General features: G+C 41.8%; 1 protein-coding gene and 1 non-coding gene across 3 annotated transcripts in view; both read left to right on the forward strand.

Moving 5' to 3' along the window:
* The window catches only part of LOC135097433 (uncharacterized), a 167,424-nt gene that overhangs the window by 64,797 nt on the left and 92,627 nt on the right, over positions 1-10,000 (forward strand). The gene's annotated exons all lie outside the window — the stretch shown is intronic.
* Positions 7,840-7,910, forward strand: Trnag-gcc (transfer RNA glycine (anticodon GCC)). The gene has a single exon. It is a non-coding gene; the product is annotated as a tRNA-Gly (tRNA).

The following is a 10,000-nucleotide window of genomic DNA, read 5'->3' on the forward strand; positions in this document are numbered from 1 at the left end:
GCGGCCGGTGGTTAAGACGCTGGATGCCGATTTATGGGGTTATCAGAGGCCGCCATCTCCGCCGCCAGGGAGGGTTCTGTCGCTTATACTTTATCCCCGCCGCTTATCGTCCTCCCGATGGAGTTTTGGCTGAGCTTGAGTTGAGGAGATTTGGGAGGCCTCCCTCTGCGGCGCCTTGGTGTGGGATCGCCCGTGGAGGAGGAATGTAGGCAAGGAGCAAGACCTGCATCACTCTTGGTTGCAAGCTGTTATTCCGGCTGCGTCTTGCTGGTGGTTGTGGTGGTGGTGGTGTGCACGCCTCCTGCCTCGCTCACTGCTGCTTGGCTTTATATGGACTACCATACTGGAAACAAGTGTTTGCCCCTAAGCACGACAGGGCTTGTGAGTGAGACGCTTCTCTTGCGAGTACTTGTAATTGGATGGTGGTGGTGGTGGTGGTGGTGGTGGTGGTGATGAGGAGAGTTATAATGGTGACGATAGTGATAATGATAATAGTAATAATAATAATGATAATAATAATAATAATAATAATAATAATAATAATAATAATAGTAGTAGTAGTAGTAGTAGTAGTAGTAGTAGTAGTAGTAGTAGTACTATTGATAAACAGCAATAACAGCAACAAAAATAATAATAATAATAATAATAATAATAATAATAATAACAATAATAATAATAATAATAATAACAATAACAACAACAATAATGACACTGAGGCAGAGGTGTGAGCAACAAGAGGTGCGAAGCGAGGCGAGGCGAGGCGAGGCAAGGCAAGGTAAGGTGGCAGGCGCGGCACCAAGCACGGCTGATGTTGCCAGCTCAACTCAACACTCAACTCAACTCAACTCATCAGGGAATCGCGCACATAATTGGAATCTTTTATGTAAGACAGTGTGGTTTGGGAAAGAAAAATTATCCCTCTGATTGGCTTGTAAATCACCTTCGGCTCTCGGACCTTGAGCTGCACACCTACAGTAGCCGGGAGACCTCCTGGGGCGAGAGTCGTGACTGGGACCACAACCAGCAACTTGCTCTGAAAAAAAAAAGACGTACTGCTGAACATGACCTTTGGGAATGTTGCTGTTATGGGTGCCCTTTCCTGTCGTCCGCGTGATGGATTAATTTAGAGTAATTTATAGTGGCAGGATAAGCTCATGAATGACTTAAGTGTGCAGTGACTGAGGAGTGACCATGATTAGTGATGGTCGGCTAGAGGAGTGTGTGCCTGTTTGTTCCGGAGCTTCTTGGTACTTATGTGTTTGTGTGTTTGTGGCTGAAGCATCGAGCACTAAATGATGAGGTGACGAGGATAGGTAATAGCACTGTATGTTTTTGTGGCAGGAACATTGAGCACTAAGTAACGAGGTGATGAGGATAGGTATCAGTGTTGTGGATGAGCTGGGGTGCCTGTTGGTGTGGCAGTGAAGGGAAGCGATGGCTGTGATGAGGTTGTGGTGATGGAGGTCTGCTGATAGCGGCTCGTGTGGTGGCTTTGCTCATGGTGACGGGATGGACAGTGTTATGCAAAGGATGGGTGTTGATGTAGACTCTCCAGGGTATCATTCTTCCTCAGAATAAAACTGAAATAAAATCTAAGTATATTTCATCTTCCTTCTTCCTCCTTCCTCGCTTCCTTTCAGTTCGTCTCTCTCTCTCTCTCTCTCTCTCTCTCTCTCTCTCTCTCTCTCTCTCTCTCTCTCTCTCTTCTCCCCCTCCCCCTCCTCCTCCTCCAATCTTCTCCATTTACCTTCCTTCCCCCTCCGCCACCTTATCTCTCCCTTGCGCAAACGAACATTCCCTCCACACTACAGAGAAGAATTAGTAAGGGAAGGTGTGCCCATATCCGTCTGTCCGCTGCTGTGTTCGTGCGTCTGCTGAGGCTGACGGACTCCCTCCCTCTACGCCTTCCCCAATGTAGACGTCTCGCGCGAGGAGTGTCTCCCCCTATCACAACAGACGAATCAGGGGCTGCTAACTGCCTTGTCAGCCACCAATTAGAATAGATTACCGCAGCTGTAAACTAGATGTCTCCTTATTCGGCTAACAGGAGTGTGTGTCCAGGGTGGCACGGCTCACTGATGTACTGGCTGACTGTCTGGGTGTCTGGCAGGTTGCTGAAGAACTGGTTGATTGGCTGGCTGGCTGTCTGATCGGCTTGCTTATGGATGGCTGAATGACTCGTCTGCTGGCTATCGTGTTGGTTGGCTTGCTGGTTGACAGGTTAACTGAAGAACTGGTAAACTGAGTGACAACCTAGTTGACTGGCTAAGTGACTGACAAGCGGCCTGGCTTGTTGGTTGATTGACTGAAGGACAGTCTGGTTAACAAACTGGCTGGCTGGCTGGCGAGATGTTTTTTTGGCTGACTGGATAAAAGACTGTTTAGCTAGATTGCTAGATACTTTTTTGACTGACTGACTGACAGACTGCTGGCAAAGTGCCTGCATAGCTGGCTCGCTAACTAGCTGTAGGATATGGGTGCTGTCTATCCACTAAACTGAAAGTGGCTGGGTGATCGAATGACTGCCTGACTCACTGGCTTTTTTGTATATCTCTCTCTCTCTCTCTCTCTCTCTCTCTCTCTCTCTCTCTCTCTCTCTCTCTCTCTCTCTCTCTCTCTCTCTCTCTCTCTCTAAAAAGCAGCTGAAAATGTAGCAGTTCTTGTAATTAACGTGCGCTACAAACACTACAGACGAGGGCAAAGCTTGGGCACATCAGTCTCCCGCTGCAGCTGTGTTCCCTAGTGGCCTCGGGCACAGTTTGGTAGAGCCAAGGCGAAGAATAAGGTGTAGAAACTTATTATTTTCTCAAAAATAGAGTATAATGAGCATAATTGTAAAGTCCTGTCTCTTAATGAGAAAGATAAAAAGATGTTTTGTGCCAGAATTAGGCACTTGATTAATATATACAAATGATCATTATAAGCGACCAAGACATTATAACCCAAAGTCTGCTTAATGTAAGCAACACATCCCTCGTCAGCATATATTGTCTCGGTGGCAAATCCTTGGAAAAATATAATATTGATTTCTTGGTCAATTATTCTCGTAACAAAGGTTCTATCACCTATCAGTGTTGGATCCTGCTTTGGGCCAGCGGTATCAGCGAGCCAATCTTGCAGTGTATCCATTGTGACTGACACGTTGGATCCAGTCCAGCCTCACCTTCACTTAGATCACTGTATCTATGTAAGGGAAGTGGATTTGGCACCTGTTGAACACGACAAGGAGCAGCGACATTATTACAGCCTCCTTGAAAGAACATTTAAGTTTGAGCTTTGATGAATATCTGGCAAGGGCGAGGCTGTAATGAGGAAATGATTAGCCGAAGAACATGCTCGTAAAGAACTTCATATGTTTAAAACATTCATGAAAAAGGTACAGCAAGTAACATGTTTTCATTATTTTGACCAGCATAATTGGTAAATACTCATGGAGAATGATATCTCTTAATTTCCCTGTAAAGAAAGGAAAGTGAACTTGAAAAGAACAGTTTTGAAAAGAAACAAAGCCATTAAAGAAACAAAAAGTCACCTCAGAAAACATGCAAAAATACTGGACTCAAAGGCTCATTAATTGAGAACATCAACACTAAAGAGAAGGAATATCATTAATATTATTAATATAATCAAGGACATACGTCAGTCTCTCTCTCTCTCTCTCTCTCTCTCTCTCTCTCTCTCTCTCTCTCTCTCTCTCTCTCTCTCTCTCTCTCTCTCAGCACAAAATTATTTAGGAGTGGCTGAGCGAGTCTCCCTGAAATTTGAGGCAGTTGATCCTCATCTGACAGGCTCATTTGGTTAATCTTTGGTGCCGATTGCATGAATAATTAACAGAGAGAGAGAGAGAGAGAGAGAGAGAGAGAGAGAGAGAGAGAAGAGAAGAGAAGAGGGAGAAGAGGTCAATTATTGGGAGCATTAGATAACATAGTTGGCTTCAGATTCACACGTCTCCCAGCGCTGATTCCAAACAGTTCGCAGATATTAATTACCGGGGAGACTTTACGGTTGTGTTTGTTAGTTTCCATGGAAAAATAGTATAAACAGAAATGAAATCAAGGAATGAGACCCAGCGATCACCTTAAGAATATTTACCTTATATTAATTGATATATATTTGGATATAAGAAGAAATGAATTACAGAGAAATCCAGTTCATCCGGAAGTTGTGTGTGTAATTGTTCGACGTAACGAGGGCGAGATAATTACGGATGGGTATTGTTTGTATGATTTATTTGTTGTCTTAAAATTTAAGGCGATGCAGTGTCGTGATTAGTGCTCTTTTGGACAAATGATTAATGATCATGTGTCTGTTAATTATATTATTTTTATCTGACTTATATTATACATTAACAGTTAACTCATTTATTTGTCTGTTTATTTATTAATTTATGTATTCATATATTTCTGTTTATTCATACTCTTATTTATTTATTTATTTATTTATGTGCTTTGATTTGTCTGATTTGTCTGTCAGTGTCTTGCATTTGTTTTGCTGCTGCTTATTTGCGGCTGACTCACCGTGTTGGGTTTTCTCTTCTTGTCTGTTATATATATATATATATATATATATATATATATATATATATATATATATATATATATATATATATATATATATATATATATATATATATATATATATATATATATATATATATATATATATATATATATATATATATTATTATTATTATTATTATTATTATTATTATTATTATTATTATTATTATTATTATTATTATTATTAATATTCCTCTGATCGATTTCACCTCCCTGTAGCTTCCCGTGTAATTTCTTAATTTTTTTATTATATGTTTTAAATCCTCCTTCTCCTTCCCTCCCTCGGCACTTTTTTCATGATATATTAGATATTACTATAATATCCCTTGTGATTTCCGTACTTCTTTCTGTTATCCTCTCTTTCCACTCCTTTCTCCACGTTCTTCTCTTCGTTTTCCTCCTCCGTTGCTTCCATGCTTCCTCCCTCCTCTCCCCTCCCCCTCCCAGCAGTAGGTACTTATCATCACCACTTTTTCATTTTTTATTGCCCATTCACCGTTCCGTCTTTTTTTTGTCCTTGGTGCTTGTAGAAGGACGGAGGGAAGAGGCATGGAAGGGGGAGGCTAAACTGCTTGTTCCTCCATCCTGATTGTAAGTTATGGTTGGGTTGGTTACACTGTCTGTTACTGACACCGACACCACCACCACCACCACCTCCACCTCCATCTCCTCTACCACCACCACATTAGAACCACTAACGCCGTCGTCACCACCACCACCATCACCACCCGAACACCATACACACAGTGCCTTACTATAACATAAACATTCGTATCCTTCTGTACAGAGAATAGTGGCAATATGTATTTTATTTTATTTTATTATTATTATTATTATTATTATATTTGTTTTATTTTATTTTAAATTTTTTTCGTTTCGTGATACTGTGGTTAGGTTCTCCTTGATGATAGTTAATGTAGTGTAATGAAGTTAGATTGAAAAGGGTAAGTAAGTTTGTTGTTGTTTGAAATTCCTTATGATAAAAAGTAACACTAACATTGCCACCACTTGACCATCACCACCACCACTATCATCGGTGCAAACACTACAAACATTACTACCACCACCACCACCACCACCACCAAAACGCACAAAAGCGAGTAAGAAAAAAAGTACACAAGTGGTAATTCAAGAAGACGAATAGTTTTATAGCGGCGCTGGAATTACTTTACGATACAATTATTTAGTGAGGTAATACGACCGTTTATTTATTACACTCATTACCAGAGCCACAATCCTCAGTCACAGCTCCAAGTGTCTTTTTTTTTTTTCTTTCCTTTCCTCTCATACCTCCATTACCGTCTCTCTCTTCATGCTTCTCTTTCACTCTTCTTCTATTTATCCTGCAATTATTATTTTTCTCTGCCTCTCTCTTCTTTATGTTCTTTGAGCCTAACTGTCTCTCCTTTCATTCATTCGTTCATTCATTCATTCTCTTCCCTTTCTTATATCTTAGGCCTGTTTGTCTGTGTGTCTGACCTAATGCTTATTTGTGTGTGTGTGTGTGTGTGTGTGTGTGTGTGTGTGTGTGTGTGTGTGTGTGTGTGTGTGTGTGTGTGTGTGTGTTCTGCCTGCATACCTGCTTATCTCTCTCTCTCTCTCTCTCTCTCTCTCTCTCTCTCTCTCTCTCTCTCTCTCTCTCTCTCTCTCTCTCTCTCTCTCTCTCTCTCTCTCTCTCTCATTTACTCTTCCTTGGTAATTCTCTTTTACTTCATATCCAAATCTTCTATCTCCACTTCCATCTCTTCTTCTCACAAATTTCGACACTTCCTTTTATTTATTTTTAACTCATAACAACTTCATCTTTTTTTTTTTCATCCGTCCTCTCTTCCCCCCAAAAAACTGCATCCCTCTCAGTTATCATATTTACATCTTTCTCTTTCCACCTCCTCATCTCTCTCCATCCTCCTCCTCACCCACTTTTTTCCTCCTCTCGCCTCCTTCACCTATTGTTTTTTCCCTCTTGTGCCAGCCCATATTCGCATCTCTTTCCACCTCCTCACCTTCCTCCTCTCTCCTCCTCATACACCTCGTTCCTTCTCTTGTCTCCTTCACCCAGTTTTTTCCCTCCTCTGCCTTACCATATTCGCCTCTCTTCAGGTCTTCTCGTCCTCCTCTTCCGCCCTTGCCACCTACAGCGCAGTTAATTGGTGTTTACAGGCGAGTACTGTGAGCGGAGACCCTCCCAGTGTCCCCTCTTATCGCAAGAATCATGCTCTGTGTGTGTGATGTGTGGCTGGCCTATCACGGTACATCTGTGACGGGGGGCGGGGGACAGCGAGGCGGCCAGAGAGAGAGAGAGAGAGAGAGAGAGGGAGAGGGAGAGATTTACGTATATCGCACACACACATTTTTGCTCCAGTCAGGGTGATCTGCTCCTAAATCTGGCCACGCAAGGGGATATCGCTTTGCCCCTTTATCGGATCCCTGCATCGGACAAGTAATGGTTAAGTTTAAGGCGAGGGTTGAGCGAGGCAGGGAGCGTTGTACTGTATGACTGAAGCCCTCCCGGTGTAGATCATTGTGACGTATCCGGTACAGAGAGGAGTGTCCCACGTGAACTGTATACTTAGGGATGCTTGGCCTGGATTGCGTTAACTAACTAAAAAACGCTGGAGAGAGAGAGAGAGAGAGAGAGAGAGAGAGAGAGAGAGAGAGAGAGACTTTCATAAGAACTGACAAAGAAATTTAAGAAAACAAGCATAAAATTATACAAACTTTTTTTACACAAAAAAAAAGACAAGCGTTGTCATAAACAAGTAAAAAAAAAAAAAAGACGGGAAGTCAGCTAGCCAGACAGACAAGCAAACAAACAGACAAACAGACAAGCTTCCATATAGGCAAACATTTGGACACTCAAACATGGTAACACTTACACACACACACACACACACACACACACACACACGTACTGGAATACCTACACGCAGACATTAGCTTTAGGAAAATGAAAATATATCCATCAGGAGGCGACGTCAATAGATAACAAGGCATTAACATAAGAGTCGATATTAGTCGCCTGAATGTTGAACGTTGTGTAGCGATAAAGACGCAGATAAAAGTAGTGATATCTCTCCTTCCTCTGCCTTTCTCGACCCCTCCTCCTCTTCTTCCTCCTAATCCTCCTCCTCGTCTTTTTTTTTTTTTTTCACCTTGTCAGTTTTTTTTATTTTCTTCCTTTTCCTTTTATTTTGTTATTGTTGTTGTTGTTACACATCATTGTTATTGTCTTTATTAAAGTTATGAATATTTTTATTATTATCATTGAAGATACACATAAGCATCGGTGGTTCAGTGGTAGAATTCTCGCCTGCCACGCGGGAGGCCCGGGTTCGATTCCCGGCCGATGCATACTTTTATTATCGTTGCTATTATATTTATCAAACACACACGCTCTCTCTCTCTCTCTCTCTCTCTCTCTACCCATCATCGTGCGCCCACAACCATAGAGATTTCTTCTTCTTCCTCTTCTTCAGGCATCAATTCCCATTATTTTATCCCTCCCCTTCTTCCTCCTGTTGTTATTATCATTATTATTATTATTATTATTATTATTATTATTATTATTATTATTATTTTATTTTATTTTATTATTATTATTATTATTGTTATTATTATTATTTTTTTTTTTTTTACGTACTACAACAGAGCTTTCTTTCTTCTCTATCTCGTCCTCTTCCAGTCGTCCTTTTTTTTTCCCCTTCTTTCCTCTCCTTTCGAAACTTGCTGAAGCATCTCCCCTCCAGTCTCCATCTCCTCATCCACTGCCTCTTCTCCACGCTTCCTCCCGTCACACTTTACACGTCATTCATTTGCTCCTTTCCTCCCATTCCTTTACATAACATTTCCTCCTCCCAGACGCCATCACACACTCCTCTTTTGCTTCACCACATTCATTTCATCACTTTTCCTTTCTCCACATCACTCCGAGCGTTCTTCTTCCCATACGCGTGATCCTCCTTATGTATTTTTTCCTCCTCCCTTCTCCCTTCCATTCTCTCTCTCTCTCCTCTCACCCTCCTCTCCTTTACCTCCTCCTTCCTTCCCTTCCTCTCCCCCCAATTCGTCGTGGTGGCGGGGACCAACTTGTTACTCAGAGTTCGAAGCATCGGAGAGCAGTAAAGAGATCCGAACACGACTCCTCAAGACAGTGATGCGATATATGAACCTTCCTACCTTCCCTCCCCTTCCCTTACCTATAGCCCCTCTTCCCCCCCCCTTTCCCTCTCATCTCTCCTCTTCCCTCTCGTCCCTCTCTTCTTTCTCCTTCTTTCTCTCTCTCCATGAAGACAAGGGGAGTGGCCGTTTTCGCTGTTTTAGTCGTTCTGTTTTGTGTTTCCTCCGCCGTGTTTGCTTCGTCACGCTGTTTGCGAGACGCCGTGATGGGTGCGGTGCGCTGCGCTGCGGTATATTGATTTGTTTTTGTTTTAGTGCTGGTTTTATCATAGAACATTTTTTTATATTTATTTGAGAGTCTTGTTGTTGAACATTTTCATTTCTTATCTATCTAAGGTTTTATTGATGTACGTATCACAGACGCCGAAAAAGTCAAAATTACTGTACAAAATTGTATGCGAGTTAGTACGACTCTTTCGCTGTTTCTATGCCATTTGGATATCTTTTGCGTCTCCTGGTACACTTGCCCTGCGTCCTCTCTTCCCCGAGTCTTCTTTTTCCTTCACTCAAGCTTATGTTCATTTTTACCACGTTTTTAGCTGTTCAGTCACTCTTCTCTATTTCATTCTTCCCCATACTTTCCTCTCCACTTTGATGAAGCTGGTCTTCACTAGTAGATTTAAACATATGTAAGTTTTACCATGTATGCGCAGTATATTCATAATTTTTAATGTATTTTTATATTAGACACTGGGATTTTCCTCGTTATTTTACATTAACATAGATTTTATTTTTCACCCTCATGTCCGCCACCAAATGCCACGACTCTTGCGGCGTCAATGTTGCATTATCATTCAATCAATCAATCATTTTACCAATTAATCACTGTCCTCCATTTCCTCCTTCCTCATCCCCTGTCCCTGCCATCTGCTTCTTCAGCCCTTGGGACAAACATAGAAAGAAACCAGATAACTTGCTTGTCGGTAATGGACGCTAGCACGGTGGTGGACGCAGGGAACGCACGCGTCGTGACCCGCGGACCAGTTACCCTCCAGGGAACGTGTCAGTCTCGCCGTTTGATAAGGATTTATATTTCTTGCCTTGACATTTTTTTTTCTTTTTTTTTAGAAAAAACCAAAGACAGCGAACTGGGATGCACGAAATCACCCTGCAGTTGAGAACATTACAGTAAACATCACAGTTCTGCCGTCAAGCTCAATGAATGAAACTGACATGGTTTGAAAGTACACTTTGAACAAGGTGGAGCGTCATATTGTGAAGAAAGAAAAAGAAAAGGAAAATTATGTGACTGAAACAAGCCGCCC

The sequence above is a fragment of the Scylla paramamosain genome, chromosome 4 (genome assembly GCF_035594125.1).
Source record: "Scylla paramamosain isolate STU-SP2022 chromosome 4, ASM3559412v1, whole genome shotgun sequence".
Lineage (NCBI taxonomy): Eukaryota > Metazoa > Arthropoda > Malacostraca > Decapoda > Portunidae > Scylla > Scylla paramamosain.